The sequence below is a fragment of the Buteo buteo genome, chromosome 11, assembly GCF_964188355.1.
Source record: "Buteo buteo chromosome 11, bButBut1.hap1.1, whole genome shotgun sequence".
In the NCBI taxonomy this organism is placed as follows: Eukaryota; Metazoa; Chordata; class Aves; order Accipitriformes; family Accipitridae; genus Buteo; species Buteo buteo.
The window spans coordinates 2,338,007-2,363,590 of record NC_134181.1 but is presented as its reverse complement, the minus strand read 5'-3'; the positions used below and the strand labels follow the sequence as shown (position 1 = coordinate 2,363,590).

At 45.7% G+C, this 25,584-nt stretch overlaps 1 protein-coding gene across 2 annotated transcripts in view; it reads left to right on the top strand.

The window, feature by feature from the left end:
• ZNF469 (zinc finger protein 469) overlaps positions 1 to 25,584 on the top strand; it is a 255,902-nt gene that overhangs the window by 28,398 nt on the left and 201,920 nt on the right. For both annotated transcript variants that reach the window (XM_075039861.1, XM_075039860.1), the window contains one exon: positions 18,542 to 18,608. The gene's annotated coding sequence lies outside the window, so the exon portion shown is untranslated. The remainder of the gene's footprint in view (positions 1 to 18,541; positions 18,609 to 25,584) is intronic.

The window sequence follows — 25,584 nt, the reverse complement described above, 5'->3', positions numbered from 1 at the left end:
GGACCCAGATGTCTCTGGGAGTGAAATCCCAGAGCAGCTCTGTCTCTTTGAGGGATCGCAAATCCCAGCTGGCTTTGTCTCCCGGGTCTGCAGGGTCATTTATGCTGAGTGGAAAGGATGAGAAGTGACAGTGTGGCTTTGCAAGGCTGGAAAGTTGGGAGAAGGCAAGTTCCTGACTGCCTGTTACAGGGACAGCTTGGCTCTTTCAACGTCCGACTTTGAGAGGCTGTGAGTTTGCTGGCCCATGGGCTCTGGTGTGAGAGTGGGAAGCTGCTGTTTCAAAGGGAGTAAACAAATAAAACACACTGTGATGACATTTAGTTAAGTGGCAAGGAACGCACCACAGACATCTCTCTGCATCAGCCTTGCTCTGGGTTTCCCGTGGGTTTTCCTTGCCTGTGTCCCTCGGGAGACACACAGCTTGTGGGGTGGGGGAACAGTATTTCCAGATTGCCAGGCTGGAGCGAGCTGGTTATCCCTGGATCTTGTAGCCTCTGCCCAGCCACGGTCGCTTGCAAGGCTTTGCAAGTGAAAGCGTTACATCCGTTTAATCCTTTGCCCGTTTCCACAGGGGCATCTGCCCAATAGTGTGGTTAAGCGTGTAACCTCAGATGCCGAAGAGGAAAATCCCTCTAAGGCCGGCCTTCGGTGTGCCAGGTCTGGTTTGCAGAATTAAGCATCTGTCTCTTCTGCTGCAGACAGCTTGCAGCTTTTCAAATCAGAGCCCTGCCTACGAGGATTTTGAACGTGCACCTGGAAAAACTGCAGAAGCATTATCCCATACCGAAAGAAGTCATTGCGTCGTCTCTGAATCTGGCAATTACTTTTTCCACCCTTCAAATCTATCATGCTTGATATCTGATTGCGAGCAATCAAGGCGCTGCAGGCTAACAAGTTACTGCCTGTCAGCTGGGTTGCAGACCACTTGCATGCTGCTGCACGGTGCTTCTTTCCGCTTACAGTGGCTCAGGAGGATGTGTCCAGCCTGTTACCGCAGCTCAGCTGATGGATGAGAACTGATGAAATCATAGTCCCAGGACACTGGTAATCCGTGCATCTCCTGAGACAGATTTCAGAAACTGCTGGACAGACTTGCCACCCTGTTTCCATTAGAGACGAAAGGCTTTAGACTCCATAAGGACTCAATTTTTTATTTTGCAAACAGTACAAGATTTATCCCCTTGACCAATGTTTGTAATTACCAGGGCCTGATGCAGGGAGCCAGGTTCAGTTTTGCTTGAACTGTCAGTGCTCTTGGAAAGCCAGGGCTTTCAGCGTGCGCCTCTATCTGCTGACCTTCATCATGCGCTAACATGTGCTGAGCAGATCCGTAGCCTCACCCGCACAAAGTGCATCGTGACCTCAGTTAAGAAAACACTTGCTGTAATCGCCTCCAGATCTGCCGCTGTCTTTGATCAGTTTAAATATCGGTTTATCTTATGATATAAATATGTAAAACATCCATTTGTTTTCGTGCAGGATGCAAATAAATCATTGCGTAAGTTTATACATGAGCTAGGAAGTGTGGGGGGGTGCAGCGATGGGTTCATAACTCATAAGTCTCCACCTCTTTGAAGGTCATTACTTCATGAACATGCCGTTTTTCTTTTCAGCAAGCCCCTATTTACATTATTCAAATGGTCCTTGTCATCCACGGCCAGCTCTGCCGTGCCGTGCAGGATTTGTTCCCAGCGGAGCGGTGACGCCCGCGTGTCCCTGGTGCCAGTGCTCTCTTGGGGGTACGGTGCCCATTCCGCCTGCCCCGCTCCCAGCCAGCTCTCCCCAGTGCTTCAGAAAAAACCTTCAAACTCCTCCTGAGACCACACGGAGAGACCCGGCAGGTCTGGTGGTCACCTCCCAGCCCTGCCACAGCCCCGTCGGCTCACCCACGTTCAGCTCATTCCCACCCCTTTACTTGTGTCCACATGTGTGCACCGGGAATAATTAATTAGACTGCAGCCTCAGCACCGCAAAGGATTTTTATTATTCTCTTGATCCTACGGCTGTTTTCCAGTGTTTCCCTGCAGCGTATGCCCACCCTGGACCCTAATCTCCATCTCTCAAGTGCCGCGATCCCGGTGGGGTGTAGTTCTCCGTCAGCGCTGCTCCGCCGTAACTCGCAGCCGCTGCTCACGGGCTTCGCACGGAGTTGTGACCCCGCAGCACGGATCCCCTTCCCCAGGGACGGCCACATGCGATGCTGCTCTTCAGCTGGAGGATACAGCGAAGCTCCTCCGAAAGCAACAATGCCTGTGTAGTGTAAGATCAGCTTTCCGGCGGGGAAGTCGTTTAAAGCATCGTTAGCGGGATGGCGTTACGGAGATGAAGCTGAGTCCGGAGCTCAGCGTCTCCTCCTTCGTTTCAGGCTTTGTGTAACACTAAGCTGGCGTCAGCCAGGCTTCTGCCGCTGGATTAAGCCCTGCTGCCGATGGCCATTTGGTGGGAAATAGGAATTTGGGATTTCTTCTGAGACTCCTAAAAATCAGCTTTATCTGCTTGTTCCCGACCCAGGCATAAACACAGCCTATATTTAACATGCTGGAGAACGGACTCTTACGCCAAGAGATTCAGTAAAAACTGTAAGAGCACGTAATAGTTGATGATTGGGGAAATCTTGTGTTCGGAGCCATAAAATATGCAAATGAACGCTCCCATTTCTTCCGTATCTAACGAAGAATCAGGGTCTCACACCAGTCGTGTTCTCCAAAGGTCTGTTAGCACTTTCCCAAGAGAGAAGGGATTTTGTGTAGTTCTTCTGTCTTAATTCCTGCTTGTGCCCTGATATTCCACCCTCCTTGAGGCCTTAAAATTTTCCTCATTGTTAGAGGATTTTCCATTTCTCATCCTAAATGCTTTGCTGGTGGGCAGATTCCACCCAGCAAGTGGCTGCACTTTGGGACAAAGTAATGCCTGTGTTCACATCTTCCTAAGTAATAAAGCAATTTCACTGAAGAACATCAGTATGTAATAATATTAATCAATATTTTACTGCTGTCACTTCTGCTCACAGATGGTCTGTAGAAGAGAGTATAGGGAGCAATCCAAAGATAAGATATGGTGCATAAAATAGTGCAACATGATTAATGAACCTTTTGTCCTGGTGAGCGAGATAAAATATCTAGTGCTACTGCCCCATGCTAACAGCATTTATATCACATTTTAAATATTTTTTTCTTATTTCAGAGGTATTTCACTATCTGTCTTTGTTCAAGGGCAGATGAGAAAGGAATGATGCAAACACTGAAATGTGAAATCTTCCCCAGCTTAATTTTATTCTTAGATCACAGAGATCCTTTCTTTGCTGCTTGTTTGTTTGTTCTGTTTTCTCACCTTTGCAGACTCCAGAGTTGGAAGAGATCCACATCAATTATTGACACCCCCCCCCTCCCCAGTTTCTCCACCTCACCAAACCTCCCGCATCTCAAGCGCTGCAGCTTATCTCCTGGCTGCCACTGCTGACGGGTCTGGAGGCTGTCCCTGAGGCCACAGGCAGCACCGGGAGGGAGAGGTGGACCCGTGCCAGAGTTTTATAACGCCACAAAGCAAATTTCAGCTGCAAAGCAGAGGGGAATGAGGCAGAGCGCCCGGGGCGTTTCTTGGGTCATTTAAACTGGTGATGGGGTGGGTGAGTGGGAGAAGATGCTGGGCTGTAGATGGACAGAGCTTGTGAAACTCCCCTGGGCTGGTGACTGAAAAAGGCTTTTCTCCTCCTCCTCCAGTTCAACTGTCTCTTCTCGTCCTTTCCTTTCAATTTTACCGCAGCTCATCCAAGGGAAACCCTTGCAAGTATGCAAGACCAGGCTGATGCTGGGATTGCTGCTTCTGGGACAAGAAATCCCCAGGGGAGACAGCGGGCGCAGGGCTGGGAGGCTTAGGGCACCTCTTAAAAGTTATGAGAGCCCCAAAGTTGCTGCCCGTGGGGGCTGAGAACTGCCTGGGCTTCGGTGGGGGATCCCTGCGGCTGAGGGTCTCCCGAAGTGAGCGTGGTGACGAGGACGGATAGGACAGAGGTGCGCGATGGTTAGTGGGCAGCATCGTCTCCTGGGAGTAGCATCTCCACCTCCAGCGGCCATAGGAGAGATGAAGCTTTCTGGGAGACGCTTTCTCCTCTTTTAATATAGAGAGGCTTGTATTTTTGTAGAAATTTGGGTTACGCTGCTGCTGTCTGGAAAGCCTGCCTGCACTGCGGGAGCCGTGCTGAGCAGCCTCACCACGCAGCAGTTGCCTGTGCAGGGGCTTGGACCAACCTGATTTCCACTGCCGGCTGCAAAACTGTGGTGTAAGAAAAATCCGATGACACCAGCATTATGTTCCTCCCATAAAGACTGGCTTGCACCATGTCCAAAATGAAATGAAATACAGTGCTGCAGTGGCACTGTTTGACCTTTCCCATTTTCTGGGTATTGAGTTTTATTTGAATTTCAACCTTTCCCCCGCCGTTTCTTGGCTCTCTCCTCGGCAAGCTGACAGATATTTGCTCTGCATGGAAATCCATCCCACGTCAGGTGCCGTTGAACAGAACAGAAGCTGCTGCCTTCGCTTCGCATCTGTTCTTGATACCACCCAGCAGATGAGGGTCTTGCGGAGGGTGGCATCCCGCCCGTTCGGAGGAGTTTTGGATGCTGCAAACCTCCCTGCTAGTGACTTTTTCACATGGAATTCACATTGAATTCTTGTCACGTGATTAGCGCAAATCTGTGGCACTCTCCCTGCAAGATGAAGCTGTTCGCCTATCAGAGACAAAAATGTTATATTTCCTGTGTCTGAAGCGTTTTCTCCAGACTGTACTGTTGTAGAGCAAGTTGTGTTTTTTAACTACACCAACCGATTTTCCTAATAGACAATCAGACCTAGCTGGTTGACTGCAAATGCCGTTTCCTTCGGTTTTGGCAGATTTTACAAAGTCAAGTCAGCCTCCAAGCACATAAGTGATGAACTTAGCTTCTCTGTAAGGTTAAGACTGAAACTGGGACAATTTATAGCAACGTTTCTTGCTGGGGAGAGTGGCGCTACTTTTACACCCATTCAATGCTTCTTGGACTTCAGGGAGTTTACTCCCAATTTATTCCATGCTATGTGAGGTCAGAGTCAGGCCGTGAAAAGGAGATAAATATCTTTAAAAATGTTTGCTGCCTGCTTTGATGAAAGGAATGTAATGGCTAAAAATAAATCTGAAGTGGAAAAAATAAGACTATTTTTGGAGAGGTGGGAATGACACAACAAAGCCAAGGACCAAGTCATTGTCTGCCAGCAAAGGAAAGCAAGGTGCAGAGATAGTGATGTCTGTGGTGAAAAAAACAGTGATCTGACAGAGGAAAAGCAGGAATTTGCGGTTGCCCGTGGTTTGTGGAGTAGGTTCATTCTCAGATTCCCAGGGTTTCTGGCTGAAAGTTGCCCATTGCTGATCTTTGCCAGGGGCTGACTTCTCCTAATAATCTCCAATGTGCTGTGCCTGGGGATTTGCCTGGCGTGTGTGTAGCTGATTTTGGAACCATTCATCCATCCATCATCTCACTTGAGGGTAACTACGATCAGCATCCTGCAGTCTTTTGGCCCCGGCCTCTCTCCTGTTACCGCTTTCCATTAAGTGGATGGCAAATCCTTATTTTAGGTGGCTAATTAAAACGCACTGATTTATAGCCAACGCTGCTGATGTGCAAACCTAGACAGGGAAAATATTTTTAGCCAGTGCTTGCCAGGCTGGCTGGGGTCTCCAACTCGTGGGTGACCTGATGTACAGCTCGGGGACACGCAGCAGCCCCACGTTCTCAACAGGGTTCCTACAATTGTAGCTCAGCTGCATTGCTGCCGTACTAGTCTGGGACACTATAGCTGCCTCTCCTCGGTGTCCACTTTCCCATGAAATATTTGTATTTAGTGATGGTTTTAGCACTCACCAAGTGGTGGCCTGCTTCTCCTGAGTCGGAATTATTTTGGGATAGCTGGGATCGTCTTGCCATTGCTGCTTTTATCACCTGGGGGGAGTCCATAGCTTGCATCTGCTTCCTTCTCCCCAGACTATGTGGCTATGGACAGTGCAAAAATACTGCCTACGTGGGCAAAAGTAGAGGGAAATCCTCTCCAACAGTTAAAACGTTGGGTTGGGTGTTAGCACTGAAGTTTATGCTCATAAAAGGCACAGTCTTCAAAAATACCTGGAAAAGAAGTGCAGCATGAAAGATCCCCCTCTGCATGGGAGAGGCATAACAGATTTCTTAGGCTGGGATAGCATGACTCATGAGCCAGTAATTCATGTCACAGTAGGTAGAAAAGACCATTGCATTACCAGCTTTCCTGTATGAATGCAAAACCGTCATCTTTTTCACAAGAAAAATGGCTGGGGACCCTGTTTGCTATCTCCGAGCGGAGAAAAGGAAGACAAAATGCCACGCTGATTCCCCAAACCATCATTTTAAAGTGTCTAAAGAGTGAGGAACGTGGTATTCTACCAACCTGCAGGAATTTGTGCTCCCAGATCCCCTGAGGGGGGATGAAAATCTGCTCTCCTCAACGACTGAGCCTGAAATGGTTGGGAAATTCAATTAATACTTGCACAGATAGCTGTTCCTAAGTATTTACACAGTACACCTATCTCAGTGGTATGTAAACACTCTGCAGGGTTTAGCAGCGTGATTACAGTTGACCTGCCAAGGGCAGTCATTCCCTTTACTATTTTCCTATAGGTTGAGTCCAGGTTATTGAATCCGAGCCCATTTTCTGCGAGATTTCATTTGAAATTCAGAGTACTGTCCTGCTCTGCATGACCAGATAGGTAGGTGTAGGACAAAATTTCAGGAGTAGAACCTGTGGAAATGTGACCCAATAATAATTTTTTTTTGTTTTTAAGTATATGTTTTTAAATTTACTATTGGGCAGTGCTTTGTGCTGAGAATTAATTTTTATTATAGCTGATTTATAACCCCATGAAAATGGGCTTTGGTCTCGGAAAAAAATGCATACACTGCAAATACCAGAGGTGTGCTATCCAGTTTCCATACAGCCCTCCAGCATTCATATACAGCATATTTGTAGGGGTGTCACAGCTGGCTTTCTCTTGGCCATATTTTGCTGGGGAACTAGGAATCTTGGCAATTCTGAATTTTGTTGCTCTTCCAAAAGCAGAGTCAACACCATTACTGTGTGGTGAAAGGTTTCTCCATAGGAACTACATCTCATAAGTTAGTCTGCAAGTGCAAGGCTGGAGAAGAGCTGTCGTTCTCTGCCTTCCAGAAATAGCATTTCCCCGTGTGATTGCTCAGGGTCCTTCTTCTGCCTTTTCCACGTGTCCACGGAATCGTTGAGGTCAGCACAGCACGCGAGGTTCAGGAAAAGCACGGTCTTAACGGAGGTGGTCAGGAGAGCAGGCTGGTCCTTGCAGGGACGCTTTGCAAGGAGACTTCTTGCAAGGGAATTAAGTGTTAAAGCCAAACTGAGCCATCTCTCGGAGTCCTGTAGATGTATAAAACCTCCTTAAATATAAATATATGGACCGGCTCACCTCTGGGTCACAGGAAAGTTCGTTTCAAAAGTAATAGATGCAGCTATAGCGGCCGTGTGTCTTTTAAGCAAGACTGTGATTCTTGTAAGGCCTCCGGGCACTGATGCGATTCGATGAGTAATTGTGGTGACTTGGGGGCAGCAAGGCAGGAGCAGGGGGTACCCCAAACTCCATAGCTGCCCCCACCCTGCAGTTTTTCCATGAGGTCGCGGGAGATGGTTGTCCAGGCACCTCTTGGATTTCACTTTGCTAGGGAGTAGAGGACTAGAGAAGCAAGCCCAGCTCAAAGGCTGTGTTTGGGACAAGATGAAGGCAGCCGCGTTCGATAATTTCCATCCTCTGCTATCAGGGCCTGAGCTTCAGCGCTGCAATGTACTCAGTTGGCCACGCTCACCCGTTTGCACAGGCAACGCTCACCTCTCCGGGACATGGAATACAGGCAGCTATTTTTACACTTATCCCGAGAGAAGATGAAGAAGCCTAGGTGGAAGAAGGTAGAGGAAAAATGTGCCTATTCCCCGTGCAGGAGTTTGGCAGAGAAAGGACGCGCTTCGGCTGCAGAGGCAGTGCACTCCCAGCTGCTGATCATAAAGGATTTTACAACTGATAAGCAGTGAAATTGCTCGTTGCCCATGGAGTGGAGCATGTTTGCACTGAGGCACGGGGTAGATCCGCATGGTAACAGCTGCAGAAGGAGCTGCAGAAGGCGGCTTTATAGCGTGAGGCTGTGCTCCATCTGCGGGATAAACCCAGGCAATTTCACGAGTTAGCGGTTCAGGAGGTGGGTAACAGTGCTTGTCCTTTCGCTGCAGAAAAGCAGTGGCTGAACTCCTCCGGCACCAATCCGTTGCTGATGGGAAATGCTTCAGATACAACTCTCTTGTCTCCCACAACTATCAGGCCCTCTTTTTCCCCTGCCTTTGGAGATTAAAAAAACAAAACAAAACCAGAAAACTGGAAAATTTCGGTTTGCAGAAGCCCCAGCCTGGCTCCGTGGGAGATGCTGTTTGCAAGCCTGATCTCCTGTGCAGGCTGGGCTTAGCGCTGAGGCAGGATCAGCATGTCCCTTGAGCAAGGTTTTAACCAGCACCCTTGTTCGGTTAAAAAAAAAAAAAAGTGGCTTATTTAAGCTGCAGGCAGATGGAGCTTTTGATCATTGGAAATCATTTAGACTCGCCTCCGTGGTCTCTGTGTACAGATAGGGGTATGCGTCTGGCCTCACCTTTACATAAAAATTAAAGAAGTGAAGGATTTAACCCAACCACATCCAGTAGCTCAGTACATTTCACATTCTGGACCGTGTGTTATTTGCTCACAGTCACAGTATTGCTGGCCCTTGCTTTTAATAAGTTGTGACCTGGCTTCCAACCTTACAAGGCTGGTTTCAAAATTATGAGGCCTCATATGTCTAATAAATTTAGGGTTCTTTTCCTCTACCTCCTCCTGTTTGTTTTTTTTTTTTTTAGTTTAAGAAACACTTTGCTGTCATTTTGAAGTTCTCTCTGCAACCCTATACATGAAAAACTTAAGTCCTGGATTTTAAGCAGTAACCGCTAGAAGTTAATTATTGTGTATGCCTATGATTCAAATCCCTTGAATTTAGGGAGAAGCACTGATAGCACGGGATACGCAGTAACGCAGTGAGAGCTGCCAGCGCTGCCTTTCTATACATTCCGGTGTCTGAGCTTTCCTCTCCTTTTTTCCAGTGGAAACTTAGCCTTCAGCTTCTCAACTCTGCAGACACTGCCACATTCTTGAAAGTCTGTGCTCTCCTTCCCCCCTCCATCCCCCCCCATCAGCCCCTGGTTGATGGCAGATTAACACAGGTGATGGTGGTAAAGGTGGGATTAGGATCAGATTTTTTCTTTCTCTGTTGGGCAACTTCTTGCACTGTCCCGAGGCACTGATGCTTGCTGTAATTTTGGCTGGATTCAAAGGTGCTGGCTCTGTCTTGCTTTCCTTTAGCCCACAACTGAAAAGCCAAGCATAGCTCCGTACTTCTTGTGTCCTGCTGTGTTGCTGGGGTCAGTATATGAATGCACGCGCTCCCACGGCACGCTCTGGGAGGGCTGTCGTAGATTTTTAGCAGCGCGTGTGATGAAGACACCCACCCCTCTTAGCCAGGTTTTGCAGAAGCGTTTGCAAGAGCCCCTTGCACCTTGCTTGCGTGGTACGCGGGGGGCTCCGGGAGCTGCTCTGACGTTGCTTAGGCTGCCAGAGCAAAGCAGATACGACGGGGGAGGAAATCATCCGTGTAAAGGAGAGACAAGGAGCGCTGCTGAAAAACAAGTCCTGAAATGACTCTTAGGAGTAGGTGGCCACAGGCGTGAGAGCAGCCGGGCTCAGCAGCGCTTTGCAGGAGGTACCAGCCCTTGCTTGGGTGCTGCCCACCGAGAATAAAGCTGCTCCCCCGGCTGCAGGGTGGCCTGGAGCTCCCCAGGTGGGGCAGTCAGTGATTGTGGGCAGCTGAAAGAGATTAATGGGATGGGAGAGCCCAGCCTAGCCCAGCCCGGCTTCCCCACCTGGCAGTAGGCTTGAAACTACCCAGAAGTGGTAGTTCTCTCTGGGGCTGGGGTGAATTTCTGGGGAAGGAATTGGGGTTTTCTTTCTCATTTAATAGCTTGCTAGGGACAGTAAGGGAATTGGGGGACAAGTGGTGAACCTTCCCTGCCTGGGGGGGGCTGCACAGGTCTTCCTGATCTCCTGGATTTTGGGTTGCAAGGTGCTGATGCTCACCTTGGAAATTTTGCCATCTCTTCTGGGACCTGGCCGGAGCCCTGGGTATATCCTCCAGCATTGTCCTTTTTTTCCTGAGCAGTAGCTGCCTCTGAGCTCAGCAGGTTAGTGAGGTGCCTCTCTCCTCTGTGTCCCTGAATTGCCTTTATTTGATTTTAATGGTTTGTGATTTACTGGGGTGTGTGTGGGTGGGTGGGAGGCTGAGCTGTGGTTTGGTTTAGCTCCCTCTTGGTTCAGTTAAGCTACTGTGCTGCCTGCTCCGAGTTAGGAGAGATTATAGCTGTCTTGGATGCAAAGCTCATCTTGCTCCTTCCCCATCTTGTTTTGAGCAATATTTGGTGCCAGTCTTTCAGCCCTGGGGCTGTGAAGTCTCAGAATATAGAAACCGTTCTGGTTTCAGAGGGACATTCCCTAGTAGCAAAGTGGCTCTCAGTTTTCCTCTCCCTTTTTCCCAAAGCCTCATCCCTCTTCGTCCTGTGCTCTTCAGTGTCATCAAAAGGTATGTCTGTATGTTATATCTTACAAGCCCCTTTTTTATACCTTTCAAATGTTGGTAGGTGGATGTACCACATGTCTCGCTTTTATTGTGCTGAACGTTGCTGTTATCCTCTTCTGTTCCTCCCCTTGTGAACCTGTAAGCATGACTGAGGGCAATGCCCCCCTGTAATCTTGAATAATTATGTGATGTCTCTGGTATGCACCACGGTACCTTCTGCTTCTCCGCTCTACCTTAGAGAGCACCAACTTTCTTCCACTAAAAAGGGTCTTTTGTGTGTTACAATAAGAAAACAAGTGCAAACCCTTGCTGCTCGTTGTGGAAAGGATGAGTTTTGTTTGACGTCTCCCCTCCACACTGCTGTATCTTTTGTGGGGAGCTGGAGTGACCCCGTCCCAGGCTCTGCCACTGTGACCTGCTCCGCATCAGCTTTCTCTGTTCCTCGGTCTCCACATCTGGAAAATGGGAACAGAAAGGCTTTTTGTTCTCTGTCTAGTAAAGTCATTGTGAACCGTGGATGAAAAGCAGCTTCTGGGTCTGATCCAACATCTTTGGAAGCTGTCTGAAAGGCTTCCATGGATTTAATGGTCTTTGGAGTAGATGCTGTGATGTTTGCCTCGCTTTTGTTTAAAAGTCTCTCTTGCCTTCCCTACCCAGCTGAGCGTCTTCTCGTTGCAGCTGCAATCATTTGAGACCATCACCACCAAACACCTCATAGACAATTGAGTAATGAACTCCCTTGGGCTGTGTGCTAAACAGATGCCTTCACCTTTTTGGTCTAATGAAAGAAAAAATTGCCATATGCCTTTTCAGATGGGATTGTTACCAGAATGTCCTGAATCTTGACTTTCTGTTCCAAAGTGAATCTTTACAGCGCTTTGTAAAAAGAAGAGAAAAAGGGGGGGGGGGGGGGCAGACATGGATGGACACCAAACCCCAAAATCATGCTTGTCTATGAATTTATGTATGTCTATGTTTGATCCTTGACAAAAGAGTGTGGGGCTCTGCAGCTGTGTGAAACCCAGGTCCTGATTCACTGGGTATCTCTTATAAAGTACTGATCATTATGACTTGATTAAGTCTGGAAATAGGTGTTGAGTTGCAGAGTTCTCCCAACTAAAATTCATCCTGTCTGACTGGAAGCAGAGTACTTGATACCTGGAAATCTTTAAAGTTGCTTTAAGTGTCCGTAGGGCCTAAATGTTTCTAGGATTAGATAGCAGCTGAACTGTGATTTTTGAGAGCCTCTCTGGAGATTTAGTTGCAGGGCTTGCCTTCACCTGTTAGGTATTTGAAGAGCTTTGAAAGCATGATTTAGGGTTCCTGGCATTTATGGTTGCACTCTTGAACCTCTGCAGCAAGTGCTTACATCCATACTTGTGTATATTTGTCTAGAAAAAAGCTATTTCCTCAGGAGTTACTTTCCATTAAGCACCAAGCACCTGCAGAAGTTGTTTCCTGTCCCTTCAGGGGTTGCTTCTGAGAGTAGGAGGCAGGCAGGCTCTGGCTTTGGGGATTAGCAGTTGGACAGTACTAAAACTGCAGAAATCGGTAACAGGGAGTTGCTGGTTTTCATGGGAGCTGTGGGAAGGGGAAGCATGAACTCTGCTGCAACCCGTGTGTGCATTTGAGCTCTCTCTGGTACGCTTGTCCTCTGAAAGTGCTTTTTGAAGACACGAATGACTGGTTTGGTTTTGTTTTTAACTGGAAAATTTTGCTGAACCTATTCTACTTTATCTACAGGGTACGTGTTTCCTCCACAACAGTACTGGCTAAAAATAAAACAATCTTTCAGGAAAAAAATAAATCCTATCTTTGACTGAGGAATTGCTGCTGGCACTGGAGCGTGGATAGGCTTGGCTAGTGAGTGTGGCTGGATGCAGAAACATCTTGGTACCCATCCTGCCTCTGAGGGAATGGTAGGACTCATAGTAACGTTACTAGTGCTGATTTCATCCCTCGATTCAGTGTTATGGAGTGAAACATTACTGTAATCCAGGCTTTAGTATTATCCTTGTCTGTGAAGTGGCTGTGATGGTACATACGTCGTGCACTGGCACCTAAGAACTTAATTTATTAACAGTTGAAGTGCTTGGAGATCTCCAAGTGAAAAATAGAAGTGCACTTCAACAGCTGCAAAAGAAAATAGGATGGATCAGGGGACCAGGCTGTAGCAGCGTGTCCGATCCTGTGTGGCGCAAAGTCCTTGCAGCCTCTAAAAATGGATGTTGAGATCCATTTCTCCATGCTGAAATCAAAGTCCCCATAGGATGTGCAGGAGCATTCACCAAAAAGTCTGGGCTGTCCCTCTGGGGCGGATGGGAGAGTGTGAGCACTTTCCAGGCTTCCCACCAAGGGATGCGGGAGCAGCGTGCATCTGCAGCACATCTGCCATCTCAGCATCCTGCGCTTGTGGGGGGGACTTGGTTAAAGCTATTGGGGTGGAAGGAAATGTGCTGTCTACTTCTGAATTAGATTGCAGCACAGTCCTAGTAAATTAGCATCCCATTTTAAGTAAATAGAGGAACACAGTCTCGACAGGAGATAGATGGAGGTATCAGTATATCTCTTTAATGGACTTGTACTGAGAAATACTATGATTCTGTTGAAATGTGATTTTAATAGTTTCTCTATTTTCCCTGATTCTCCCTGCAAAGCCTTTTCAGCTGTGAAGGATGCAGTGGATAGTTTGAATACTGATTCTTTGTGGGCAGCCTAGTTAAAATATAATTATACAGTTTATCATTCAGTAAAAGCCTGTCTCTGAGAGGAGTTCTTTTAGGAAAGGAGAGGGTTTTTTTTTCTATTTGTTAGAGAGTAAAAATGAAATGGAACATTTGATACCGTAAGCGGTGCTCTATTCGCCCGTCTTCTGCCATGCTAACAAAAAAAGAAAAGAAAGAGGGAGGACTTCATGTTTCCTCTAATGCCAAGAGCTACAAAGAAGGTCATTTTAAGTTTTACTGGCTTGTTAATTCAAGCTGTTAACTTAAAGTGCATCTTTCCCATGCAATGGCACAGCCTAAAAATGTTCTTTATTTGGATTTGGAGATAAACAGCTCATACAGTGAGATTGCAGACTCTGGAGAAGATAGTGGGTCAGAAGAATGAAGGAGATATGTCCATGTTGCTGGTTTTATTACATATAAAACTGATGCAAATGGAAAAACCATGCCCTTTGCTAAACACGGGATGGGAAGTCAGATGCAGCCACTTCATCATTGCTTTTGGTGGGCAGAGAGTGGCTGGTTGGGGGGATGTTACCCCTTTGAGACTTTTTTTTCTCGCTCATATATAAGGTAGCGGATCATAAGTGGTTGTGACTCTACCTACTGGTCTCCTGAGGCTGACAGTGCCTGAAGTAGCACCTGTATCCCTCAATAGGAACCTGAGCAATGTCAGGCATCTGTGGAGACAGTGCGACCAGTTTTATTATACAATTTTGTTATTTTATTTTCTTAAACGGCTGTAATTAGAAGTGCATAATTGAGGTGATGCTGTTTGCAATTCTTTCCTTTCTCCCTGGTGAGCACTCCCATCTCAGTGCTGTGCAGATAGGCAACGCGCTGGGAGTGTTTCTTTCTGAAATAGGAGCTGGGTTTAACAGAGCCCCAGCGGATCCCATCTGTTTGGTCTGGGCAATGGTGTGCATTGGAAATGTATTTTAGCTGTTGCTTGGCATGTGACAAAGCAAGCGTTGACCAAGGAAACCCCTGGAAGTTGTTGGCATTGCCTAAGCAGAATCAAATTACAGATTTGAAGGGCACGTTCCACAGGGCAGCATGGGAGGATGGCTCCGTTCAGGCTTGGGAAGGCAGAATTGGCACCCAAATAGCACACCCAGCTGCTGTAAAATTGCTAAAATTGGGTATTAGTGTCATTCTTTTCCTCTCTCATCCCCATTTTCTTGCCTTTCTCTGACTCAGGTCTTGCAGCTGCCGTGCTATGGTACATGCAGGAGCTCAGCTAGGGTCAAAACCTGCATCTTGCAGGGCTGAAAAGTTTTGGGGCTGGATTTGGGGGAGAGGGAGGAAGGTGGAAAGCTTGGATGGGATGGAGCTGGATCCTGGTTTTGAAAGGCAAGTCTCTGGGGAGAGAGAAAAGGTTAGCCTTCAATTTTTTTTCTCTTGATAGAGGCCCAAAAAAATTCAGGAGTTGTCTTTATAGTCAGAGCTTTTTCTGGCTTTGTGGAAATAAGGTAACTCATCTGGCTGGAGGGCCAGCGAGTAAAAACCTTCCTGGCTTTGGGCTCCCTTGCCGTGGCTTCCAGGTTGCTGGGGACTCCCCTCGGTGTCCTGTCCTGCGGCATCACCTGCGCTTCAGCAGTGGGAGCTGATGGTGGAGTGAAAGTTATAAATGACCAGGAAACAAAAATCTGCTTTGTACAAACATAGAGGTTTAAAACGTGGTTGAGTTCCACAAAGGAATGAAAACAAGACCTTTTAGTACGAGGGTGTTTTCTTTTTTTTTTTTCTTTTTTTTTTTCCTTCTGAATGGAATGGAGACAAAACATTTGGTTTTGGATAGAAAAGGCTCCCCTCCCACCAGTTTGCCTCCCTCCATCTCTCTGGAGGCAGCAAATGGCTCATGCTGGACCTCGGATTCTTTTCCACCAAATATTGTCAGAACTAATACATGTCTCTGTGGACTGCTTGAGCAGAAAATGTTAAGTTCCTTCGATGCAGCCAAGAGGAACCATGTCCTGAGTCCTAGTCCCAAAGAACTAGGATTAGAAACTTCATTTCCAGCCAGCAAAGATGGTCCCGCTTGAATCAAGCGCCACAGAAAACTTCCTGTGACTGGTTCCCATTTTAAATAGTTACCGTGCAAACTTAGGATTACGGCGGAGATGGGAGTCCCGCTCCAGTGGCTGCGCTCCTGGATCTGCAGCTACTTACTGTGGGACCTTCAGCAAACGGATTGTCATCACCTGCAAGGAGAGGACACCTCTCTTGTTGGAAGTGCTGTGTCGGAGTTGCTGTTACCAATGTATAGCGTAATCTTTTCTTTCCTTTTTTTTTTTTTTCCTTTTAACAAGGGCAAAGACAGCCTTGTTTTTCCAACGAGCTTAAAAGCACTTTTTGAGCGTAACTTTTGGCTCTTTGAGCCTTTGAGAGAGTATTGAGTTGCAAAAGGTGGTGGCTGCCAGTTCCTATATAAAAACACTGCATTAGTCAAAAACCCCTTTGGAAGCGCCACTGATTAATATATCAGTTCCTATGAGAGCACGCTGACCTAGATTTTGCTTTAGCTGTTTAGGTGGAGACTCGACTACAATGTGGCTTTTATCTATTCGCAGAATGGATTTAGAGGATGTGGAGTCTACAGAGAGCTTTTATTTCCTTTTAAAACCATTGTGTTCAAACGTGCTACCATATGTTTTGTTTTTTTAATCTCGCTCACTGATCGTTTGGGGGTTTTAGAAGGTCAGTGGTGTTAAGCTTATCAGCCACCTCAGAATGGTTGGGGAATCCATTAATTTGCACGTATTTCATGGCATAACTTGATTATCGGACACCTGAAAGGCACTGGAGGTAGGGGCTGTAGCAAATATTTGCTGGGATGAGCAGTTTTTCTCTTTGGTCTCTTTGAAGTTCAAATGTGTTAAAAGTATGATCATAACACTTACAGGCAGGCATTTCTTATCTGGCTTATTTTTGCTGGGGGAATATAATGCAATGTGAAAGGCGTTTGTATGGAATTTCTGGAATAGCATTTTACAGGGTGGGAAAAACAGGATGTCTGCGAAGGACTCCAGCCTGTGAATTTGCAGCAAAGGCTCACTGCAAAGGAGCTGAGACTCGGTGCTGCGTCGCCGTTGTCAGTCCCGCGCTGCAGAATCTCGAAGTACTTTCGGAGCGTTAGAGGGGTTCGCTTCCTAATGCCGCTGGCCTTCCTATCCTGAAACTGAGATTAAAAATCAGGCATGGAAGCTATTGAGATCTCATGGGTTTGAACCATCCCAGGGCCAAGAGGGGGATCTCCGATTGCTGAACGCGGGAGGATTTCCTCGGCTCGACTCCTGTAATCTCTGGGGTTGTCATCTCACCTTCCCCAAAGGGCTCTCCTCTGTCTGCATCTCGGGCAGCATCCAAACCAGGGGAAATGGAGTTGAGATGAATGCTCCGCTCCCTGGGATTAGCTACAGTTTGGGTGTTCATCTGTGCGTGTGTGCGCCGATGATAACAGCACACCTCGTCGCTGCTGGCCAAGTGATGTTAAGGGGGAGGAGATGGTTAGCCTGGTTGGTTTAGTATTTCTCGCTGCAGCTCAATTAAAAGATTCTGCCTTTGATCGACCACGTGTGCTCTCTCTGCCATTGAGACAACGTATAAATTGTTTCTTTGAATAGCAATATTTACAATGAAGTCTTACTCATTTTGGGTAAAGGACAGTCCGAGCACATGTCTGAAGTCTTGATTTCATTAGCACAGGGCTGCAGTTCATCAAACCCCATAAATATTTATCTTTTCAACATTCTTTGTATGATTTCAAAACACTGGCTGTATTTTAATGGGACGCTTCATGTTGTTTATTGTGCAATAGCTTTGCCATAGATACGCTGACAAAGAAATCTCTGATGGCCATAATGAATGGGGAGGCACGTTCTTTTCCAGACGTGTTTATGAACCTGGTAAAAGCCGCCTTTGCATCAGCACTCCCCGGGTGGGTGGGGAGCGAAGGCCAGTTGGGGATTCCCCCGCGAATGCTATGAGTCAAAAGGATTTGCAGCTCTGCCAACCCTGCACACTTAGAAATCAGGAGTCGGTTGCTAAAAATCATGAGATTTAGAATAAATAAATGTAGGGGTATTTCAGCTTGCTTTCTGACAGCTGTGGTTCTGGGTAGAATCTATACTTATGTTCTGGATTTCTCTGCAACCCCGGTGGTTTGGGATTTATTCTTTAATTTTAATGTCATAGCAGAAATTTTTTGCTGATTTGAGACTTTTAAAAGATGCATCAAGTGTTTGGAGACTTTTGTGGATTAAAATAATACAAGCTGGCAGCATGGGCTTCAGGGAGAAGCGATGGGGTAAGCATGCCTTGTCCTGGTGATGACTAGCTCTTCCCCAGCGACTGGAGACTCTCTCTTGTGTCTGCTCACTTTAGAGGCAAGAAAAGAGAGTCTCGTCTCAAATGAATAAGGACCTTGCTTGGCTTTTAGCGGCATTTGGATTTTGAACCTTGTTCTTGCTGCTCTAACGAAACCGGTTGGTTGTTAAGCCACTCAACACTTATGGAGGACGCTGTTAATGGCAGTCACAACCCTGCCCGTGAAGTTTTAGGTGTTTAAATGCTTGATTTTTTTTTTTTTTTAAAATGCTGAAATGATTCAAACAAAATAAAAAGAAGTGGTCTTTCATGAAGGTTTTTGCAAAGTTCTGTGGAGTGAATGGGATGTGTGATCGTTGCTAAAGTTTATACTACCAAGAAATTGCCTGATAGGCTTCATGAAGGCACCAGCTGCTGCAGAAGCCTGTTCCTGAAACTTTTGCATTATAGGATCTTTTAAAGACTATTTCGGATTTTTTTTCCAAGCATTTTATTTGTTAGAACAAAATATTTTTGGAGAATAAAAGAAGGCTGAGTAATTAATATTATAAACGTTAGTAACTGTTCCTTTATAGGACAGAAAAAAAGTTCATGGTGTAAAGAATAAACAAACAGGAGGTCTCTACTTCTTAATGAATAAGTGTGCTTAAGTGTTGAAAGTTTTAACAAGTTAGATGATCTTTATTTTGTTTAATTATGGAAGCCCGTTATTTTAAATTCTGAAAAAGCATTAATTACTTTTTCCTCTATTTCCAGGCAGGATTACTGATTCAACACGCTGATTCTGTCCTGTGTGAATTCATCTCCTGAACACCTGCACCAGGTACTACTTTTCCTTCATTGCATGTTTGTGCTGTCTGTGCTATCTTTCCATTTAACGCCACTTCAGAAAGGTCTTTATGCTCTGTGTTTGGATTTTAATCTTGCTTTCAGGAGACTGGGCTCTGTATTTTGCCCCCCTCTTGCGGGCGTCCCGAATTTTTTTTAATTGCAAGAAGATGCTTCTGCTCATGGAAACTGGGGGGTGGTGGGGCCCTTGGAAATGTTGTTGTTCAGAGTGAATCGAATGGTATGTGGAGGCCTTGCAAAAACCAGAATATTTATTTCCAATAGCTCAAGGAGCACGTGATTAGGGCTGGATAAAGGACCTCGGTGTCCCTGCTGATTTCGGTTGCACTCTCACAACTGGGAGTACTGTGCCTGTGAAAAGCAATCGCCTTCCCAGCTGTTTCTTATCACAGATGTAGCATGTCAGGAGGAAAAAGCCCCATGTGTGACCTGAGACATCCCACTTCTCTGAAGTGTCTGAAATACTTAATATTTTTGTCAAACTGATCCCCAATCTCTTTTCATCGCATTGAAGTTATGGCATGCTCTGATGACCGCAGAGCCCAAGGCAATGCTGAGTTCTGGCTATACGATTAAACTGCGTGAAGTGCTTCACGCATTTACGTGATAGTTTTCATATGTTTTCTTGTTGGTATTTACTACTCTGTTACCTCTGTTTCCGCTTATAAATGAGTGTGTGGCTGCAAAAGTAGAGAGGGGAGAAGAAAGCAAGCCAGATTTGCCCTCTTGCCCTACATAGGGAAAATGATGTAGTGCATAGGCACCAAGCCATTCCTCGTCACACGGTCAGGATCATCCTCCGTGAATATTTTTCCATCTAGAATTTGCTGATCTGCTTTGCTGGTATTTTTTGACCACACTTCTTTGTTTATTCCCCAACCACTTAGGATGAGCAAAAATTGCGCTGGCAAGAACATTTGTGGGAAAGCAGCATCACGTTGCATACTTGTGCGAATAAATATTCACAAGAGAATCCACGTCGAGCGCTCGCACGGCCGCTTGCGAATTCTCTTCTGATTACTCACCAAAGAGGCTTGTTGAATGTTTATAGCTGTTTGGTGGGCAACTGGCAGTGAGATTGGGAAGACTTGTAATTTGTCTAAGCCTTTGATTGTCAAGTCTGGGATAGAAATGAAAGCATCTGGCCTGGATTGACTAATTGAGTGGCACTGGTAGCCCAGACTCATAGCAACTCATTTCGGTCTGTAGCAACTCCAGTTTGTCTGTTCAGGCTATTCATCAGAACTAAAGGCTGCAGAAATTTGGGAAGAATCACACTGTGTTTATAGATTGTTATGACTTAAAGAGCTGGATTTGCTGGATAAATGAACAGAGCATTATTTGACCAGCATTAGGGAAATGGGAAGACCCTATTTACCTTTCGGTTTTAAGTGTTCTTGAAGCAATTACCAGTAATGCCTGTGCCTCTGGAGAGCTGTTACTGAATGATGGTTATTTCTTGGGACTCCCAAATTCTCTGCTCCGAGTGCCCTGCACTGATGGAAACTTCTGTCTGGTGTTCTGCTTCTCCCCTTGCAAAGTACTGGGAAAAGCAGCGGTTACCTTTGATACTTGGGTAGATTGGGCTTCACAACTGAGTAAACTATGACTGCTTGATTGCTTCCTCTATTGCCCCGTGAGTTTTCCTGTAGTGGAGAAGAAAGCGCTAATAAACTGTTCCAGTTGCGGTTCTGTAGACAAATGTGGTTTTTGGTGGACGCTTTTTAAATGGAGGTCAACTGTCAAACCGAAGTTGCCTCATTCTTTAAGGATTTGGTTGACATAGGTAGCTGAAATAAAGTTGGATGTTCTTCTGAAGTGTTGGATGTGTATCTGAAGAAAGCAATTAGCATTTTGCAGCATAAAGCGCGCACACCAAATGGATTAAGAATTGGCTGATACATCTGAAAAAACAGTCATCATAAGGGAGCCCTCTTGAAAGAAGACGCTGCTTGTCGGTCTTCGTGGAGTTTGGCGCACTGTTAATTCCATCGTCTCATCAGCGACCTAAAGTCATGATAAAATTACTGCTGATGAAGCTTTTGTACAGCTCACACTTTGGCTGGGAAGTGCATAGTGGTGACTAAAGAAGTAATGCCGTGTAGTCTGGAAGGCTTGGTAAGCTCAGCCCACGGAAATAAAACATGCTTTGATGCAGATGTAGCTCTGCATCTGGGAACAAGGCAGGCAAGCGGTACCGATGGCACTGCCGGCTGTGCCGCAGAAATAAATGCCTTTGTGAAGGGCAGAATGAGCTCCCAGTGTACCAGGCTGGCAAAAAAAGGCCAGTGTGATGCTGGGATGTGTATGCAGGAGAACTGTGTTTTACCCCACTGAACCGTGTGGGTTTGGTCTTTTTTTTTTTTCTCTCTTTCTTTTTCAAAAGGATGTCAACAAATAGAAGTCAATGTGGAAAAGGGCTAGAAAAATGATTTGAGAGCTGGGGAAAACAAGATATTTAAAAGCTCTTAATCCACTGAATCTATAAAAAAAAAAAAGTGACTTTATACTTATGCACTGGAATCATTTTGAGAGAGGAAAATTTTGGAAACAAAAGGAAAAGATATAGCGAGAATTTTAGCTGGAAGCTAAAACTGAACACATTCAAACTTAGATACAAAGCACGTGTTTCTGAGTAGAAATGCTACAGAGGATTTACTGTCTCTTGATGCTTGTCAAATCAAGCCTGTGTGCACGGGAGGGGTGCTTTTGCCAGGACCCAAATGAAGCTTTAATTGTAGGGCTTTAGTTCTTGGGCTTTACACAGCCGGGTGAGTGGGTGAAATGTAATGGTTGGGGTGACGCAGGAGGTCAGAACAGATGATATCATGGTCCCTTCAGGACTCAAAGCTTTATGAATAAATGCATTTGAAAATTGTGTTATATTCCAGTGCAAAGGACTGGCGTTCCTTGAGATTAAAAGGAGAGATTGAGAATTGCAACCACGATAACGTCCCTGTTGGCTGGAGTGTTGCACCAGGCAGTGTTGGCTCAGCTCACCTTGTCTCCCGTCTCCCTACTACGTTCATCAAAGGAGCTGAAGCGTTTGGGGCTAGTGCTCGTTACCAGCTACGTGGCTTTGGAGTTTTCTTTTGTTAGAGATCACAGAAAATAAGACTTACGTGAAAGACTGGTCAAGTAAAATAGTTGGTTATTAAATACCATTAGGTATCTGTACAGAATGAATTGTTGAAATCCAGGGCAGTTTTATGTCTTGCTCCAGGAGCTCTGGAACACAAGCAAACTGGTTTGTTGAAGCAAGGAAAACTCAGGGTATATTATTCCTTCCTTTCCTATCTGTCTGACATCTCTGTAGGTACCATTCTGTCATGTTTCCAGTGTTCTATCAGAAGAGATGGTTCTGATGAGGCAGAGGGTGATAATAAATCCCCTACCCACCAAGCCCATTTACTCACTTACCAAAAGAAATACTTTGTTTTGGGAAAGCAAATATTTTAGGCTTTGTGTAGCAAGAAGAGGAAAAAATATTTTCGGGTCAGATATGTGACTTGTGATGATTTCTAGTTCTAATCCAGTGTCACACTATATTGTGATGAAGCTGGGGGATTGATCCCAGTGATGTTCTGCTCCCTGGAGTCCCTGAAAATAACAGAACGTTTTCTTTTGTAGGCTGCAATGTGCCCATCTTGCCTTCCAGTCAAATTCCGTTTTCCTTCTATTATAGAATTGAGTAAGCAAGTTTAATTATCTCTATTGTGTTAAATGGTTTCCAGATCGGAGGTAAGTGCCTCTAAGCAATAGGTAAAATAATGTTATCCATCTGCATCCCTTTGGAATATGGATGAAGGATGCTGTGTATTTGTTGCTGCGCTGTTATTACCTCTGTAGCTCGTGTGGCCCGGAGACAGCGGGCTCAGAGTCCGTGACTCGTGATTAGGGGTTTTGGTGGTGTTCTCTTTTTTTTGTTGTTGTTTGGCTGCAGCTGGAGAGGAAATACCTTACTGTTGTCAGCTGAAATGTAAACAGAATGTCCATCGTCAATCAGGAGTCATTGAGGTTCATCTGCTCTCGCGTTCTCTCATAACCATGGGAGAAGCAGATTAACGTGAAAAATACTGGTGCGTGCATGTGGTTTTGTGCATTTAAAGCTAACCAGATGTTTGAAACGTCTTTCTGAAATACAGATGATGATATAATGACTCCATAGTAATACAGAGCATTGGCAAGGGAGACATGAATATCCCTCGGTGTGGCATGTAGAGATGAACTCCTGATTCGTAGGCTTGGATGAGTTCAGGAAGTTCGCAGGCTACCTAAGGACAAAAGATTTGTGTTCCAGGCATGCACTCTGTCCTTGGTAACACACAACACTGCTGGACCGAGAACATCTTCAGGTTATTTAATTTAAGAAAAAAACCTCCGCTTGACGATCGACTTGGCGCTCGCGGGATGCCTCTAATCCAGAGGCTTTACACAACACTGACTCCGCTGGGAAGTCCCTTTGGTGGTAGGTGGGTCGGAGGAACGTGCCGAGCTGGCTGCGGTCACCGGGACGGCAGCGGCAGGCGGTGCCCCTGCCGCGGCGGGCAGCCCTGGGGTTGGGGTGTCTGACTCCAAACGCATCGCTCTTCGTACGTCGTGGTGCTCGATCGATCCTCTAGCAGAGAAAGAGGAAAAAGCACGCGGAAACCAGACACGATGACTAGACTGATATGGTTTTGGCCACTTACCTATAAGATTTTGAAAGCTAGAAATGTGAATGGGAGGGAAATAAAATGCTCTGGGGTGCAGGGAATCTGATACGGAGGCATTGGTCTCCGTTCCTCGGTAGGAACATTATTGTCTTCAGAGAAGCTGTGCATACGTTTCTTTTTATACCAAACGAACAGATAGCAATTTCCTGCCTCGCTTAGGTTTCAAGGCCGTAGTCTGCCTCTGTCTTTCCCCGTTGCACAAATTCGTGGCAGCGTGAGGAATGCGGACATCTGTCAACACGTGCTGCGAGAGAAATACAGAAGCCAAAAACCGGGGCTTGACGGGAGGTGGATGACTGTGTTTTAAATAATAAAATACTCTTTCCTGTTAATTTTGTGGGGGTGAGTTGCAGGAGGAGGGGAGGAAGGCTATAATGAATGCCGTGATTTTGTGCTCGGAGGGCAGAGAACGTGTCAGAAACGCAGCAGGTACCGAAAGGGTGTCAGTCTGGGGACGAAAGCAAAACATGGCCCATGTGGTCTGTGGCAAGGTCAATCTGGAATGATTTTGCTAAAATGAACAAACTTCAGCAGCGTTTAGTCTGGAGCGACTACAGCTCCGTGTGCTTTCTAACCTTCGTTACACCTGCTTGCTGGTTTGCTTTTTTGGCTAGAACCCTGCTTCTGTCCCTTCGCTTTCTTCTGGATCCACTTAGTAGTTGACCGAGATACCTGAAATGTTGGCGCCTGTTTTCTGCCTGATGTACGAGTTGGAGGCACTATAGTGTCACTTCCATTTCTAACCGATTGCTTTACCGTTGGATTTAATCGAAGTTTTTGGATCCGTTTGTTTAAACCTTAAATACTCGGCTAAATTTGAATGGTTTAGCCAGCCTGGGTTGGACCTGCGGGTCTTCTGAAGGTCTCTAAGCCTTCTCTAGTCTCTGTCACCCCTGGTTTCTCCAGTACAGACACCCGTGGCAAAAAGCCGTCGTCCTGTGTGGAGTCAGCTCCAGTCTTGTAACGCCTGAAAAACGATAACATTGATAGTTGTGGTAAGATAAATGGCTTGATTTTCTGCATTTTCTGCAAAAAAATGGATAATGCTGGTCACTGAAGTGAAGGATCACCTAAGGTGTTTGAAGATGCTGATTTAATTGGCAAGTTTGCTTCTAGCTACACAGTTAATTCTCCAGAGAAGGTCTAATTGCTTGGCGCTAGCACAACAATTTTCATCTGCAGCACATGATTAATTTGTGCTGCTTTTTATCCCCTGAGCCTACAGAACAGTGCCCTCTCGTGTGCAGCACCGAGATGAGCTGGAAATGATAAATCTTTTTCCAAACTAGACATAATTTTTGGAATGTCAGTAAGAAATTAAGACTGACCTGTCACCACATGTTGCTTTGCTTTTTTTTTTTTCTTCTAGTGTTTTATGTGGCATGATGGCTGTAAACCATCATATGTAAATGAATGAGCACTTTTTTTATACTTCATACGTTCAATACACTGAATTAACTTCTTTATTCTTGTAGGGGGAAAAAAGCCTAAAGCTTTCACCTATTTTCCTGACTTTCATGCTGTAGCTAGCATAGATTCTAGTGATTTGCATGCAGATGGCAGCAGCTGTGCTCATGTGCCAGAAACCAGAGATTAAGTTGTAGAACACAAATTGAGAATAGTCCCAAAAGAAGAGATTCAACATTAATATGTGTATTACACATTGCTGGTTTGGGGTTTTGGGTTTTCGGTTTTTGGGGTTTTTTTTGTTTTGGTTTGGTTTGGTTTTTTTCATGGTGGCTTGTCACTGTAGTGGGACTGCTTCAAGTGCATAGTGAAGTTGAAGACCTTAGTTTGCCATAGGCTCTACAAATGAGAGAAACCTGTGTGTTCTCTCCTGTGCTGCTCTTTTAGCATGATCTCCCTTCCAGTCCTGGCCTGTTGCTATGTAAAAACCCAATCATTTTGCTGGTTGGGCTGTGTATAATAAATTGCAATCTCCATATGTTGGCAATGGTCCTTGCGTTCTTCTGTCTCATCTATTGTCATGTTTTACTCTAAGCTACTCTTTCAATAAGCTAACAGTTTGTCTTTTTTTTTTCTACAGGGACTTATCTGAGTAAAGTTATCCAGCCTATAGCTCTTAGGTGCTTTATAGGAGATGTTCTTTTTATATATGGCTAGATACGAGCCAATAAACTTAATTACAGACCAGTATGTATAATGCTGGCATATGGATTAGAAATGCTGTAGTACTTTTTGATTAGTGCTATAATAAAGGCACCTCCAAATTAA